This window comes from Chrysochloris asiatica, unplaced genomic scaffold (assembly GCF_000296735.1).
Source record: "Chrysochloris asiatica unplaced genomic scaffold, ChrAsi1.0 scaffold00441, whole genome shotgun sequence".
In the NCBI taxonomy this organism is placed as follows: Eukaryota; Metazoa; Chordata; class Mammalia; order Afrosoricida; family Chrysochloridae; genus Chrysochloris; species Chrysochloris asiatica.
This window is the reverse complement of record NW_006408959.1, coordinates 864,240-866,425: the sequence shown is the minus strand read 5'-3', so window position 1 is coordinate 866,425 and position 2,186 is coordinate 864,240. Positions and strand designations below refer to the sequence as shown.

The 2,186-nt window shown below is 42.4% G+C and overlaps 1 pseudogene; it reads right to left on the bottom strand.

The window, feature by feature from the left end:
- Window positions 1–276: 276 nt before the first annotated feature.
- Window positions 277–1,679, bottom strand: LOC102814035 (annotated as a pseudogene).
- Window positions 1,680–2,186: the final 507 nt, after the last annotated feature.

The window sequence follows — 2,186 nt, the reverse complement described above, 5'->3', positions numbered from 1 at the left end:
CAACATTAATACACAGTCATATCACAACTGACATTCTGTAGAAGCAGAAAAGGTTGCAACAAAACAAACTATTTAACTGCATCATATACTCTTAATACAAATAGCTCACTCTGAACAGTGGAATTGAATGCAGACAAAATGATTTTGAGAGTTTGCCTCGATGGCAATTACAGCCTCCACACAGTGAAAAGGAAAGGAGAAGACTCGTAATACACACACAGTATTTTCAATGCTTATAGCACATTTAACCCCTTCATCCATCCAATGGGTGTTAGATCAGAGTGGTAACTGAAATTTCACATCCACCTGGGCTTGCTTGGCCAAGGCCACTATTTCTGAGAGCTTCACAATCATTTTAGCAGCTTCATCCAAATCATCACAATCATTTTAGTTTGTTCAGTCCCCTGTCTGCTATTAGTGCCTTAGCATCATCAACTCGTGTACCTTGCAGCTGTACCACGATAGGAATTTTAATGTCCGAGTCCTTGACTGCCATGACTATACCTTGTGCAATAACATCACACTGCATGATTCATCCAAAAATATTCACCAGAATAGCCTGGACCTTTCTGTCAGAAGAGATAAGTTTAAGTGCTTCTGTTATTTGATCTACTGTGGCACCACCTCCCACATGCAAAAAGTTGGCTGGAGTTCCTCCATGAAGTTTGATTATATCCATTGTGGCCATAGCCAAACCAGCACCATTTACCAGACAGCCTATACTTCCATCGAGGCCAATGTAGTTGAGATTTGCTTTAGTTGCAGCCTTGTCCCTTTCATCTTCCTGTGTCCAGTCCTGTAAATCAAAGATTTTCTTTTGGCGATAGGCTGAATTACCATCAAAATTAATTTTTGCATCCATACACAGCACAGCTCCACCTGAATCTTCTACCATTGGATTTATTTCTACCATGATTGCCTCATATTTCAGAAAAAGTTTGTAAAGTTTGACCATGTTCTCTGCTGCAGAATACACAACATTTTGTGGAAATCCCATCTTCTGTGCAAGCCTGAAAGCTTGCTCCTTTTTGATGCCTTCCACAATATCAACAGGCTCCTTCATTATGGCCTCAGGACTCTCAGCAGCAACATCTTCAATGTTGACACCACCTTGAGAACTTCCTATTAGTACAGGACCTTGAAACGACCTTTCCGTTGTTTTTGCAAAGAAGTATTCTCTCCTGGGATATCTTCGCTCACAGACCACTACTTGGTTGCATATTCTGCCCTTTTTTCCAGTTTGTTTGGTAAACAAATTTTTCCCAGTCATTTGTGAGGAAACAGTCTTTGCTACTTCAGGAGAGAAAACTCTCTTCAATCCTCCTTTGAAGTCACTTTCAAATGTCCCTTTTCCTCTACCACCAGCTAAAACCTGTGCTTTTATCACATCTTTTGAACCTAGTTTTTTGGCAATTGTAAAAGCTTCATCTGGTGTTTTGCCACTTGTCCTTTGGGAAGAGAGATACTAGCTTCCTACAACAATTCCACATTCAGCTATTCATGTAGTGCCAGATTCCTTTGTTGCTGCTGCTGCTGCTGTACTTGGAGCCCATGGTTGTTTAACAATCCAGAGCTTCCCAGAACCTGGGCCGCGGCCCGCAGTGCCTCTGCCAGGAACCATGGCTCCTAAGGGTGGCGGTAGCCAACTGCCGGCTATAGAACATGCAGGCCGCCATTTCTGAGTCCCGGGATAGTGATAATTTAACTGATAATGTCTTCATAGATAGAGTATATCCAAAATCAATACTTTCACGAATACCAGGCTTTAGGATTCATCATTCTTGTTGTTAGGAGCCATCGAGTCTGTACCGACTCATAGCTACCTTATATGCACAGCAGAACAAAACACTGCCAGATCCTGGATGAACCTCACTATTGTTGCCACCTTGAGCCCATTGATGATGCCACTTTGCCAATCCATCTAATTGGGAGTCTTCCTCTTTTTCTCTGACCCTCTACACTACCAAGCATGATATCCTTCTCCAGCAACTGGCCCCTCCTGACAATATGTCCGAAGTATGAGAGACAAAGTTTGGCCATCCTGGCCTCCAAGGAGTACTCTGGCTCACTTCTTCCAACACAGATCTGTTGTTTTTATGGCAGTTCATGTTACTGTCAATATTCTCCTCCAACACCATAACTCAAAAACATCAATTCTTCTATCGTCTTCCTTATTCACTGTCCGG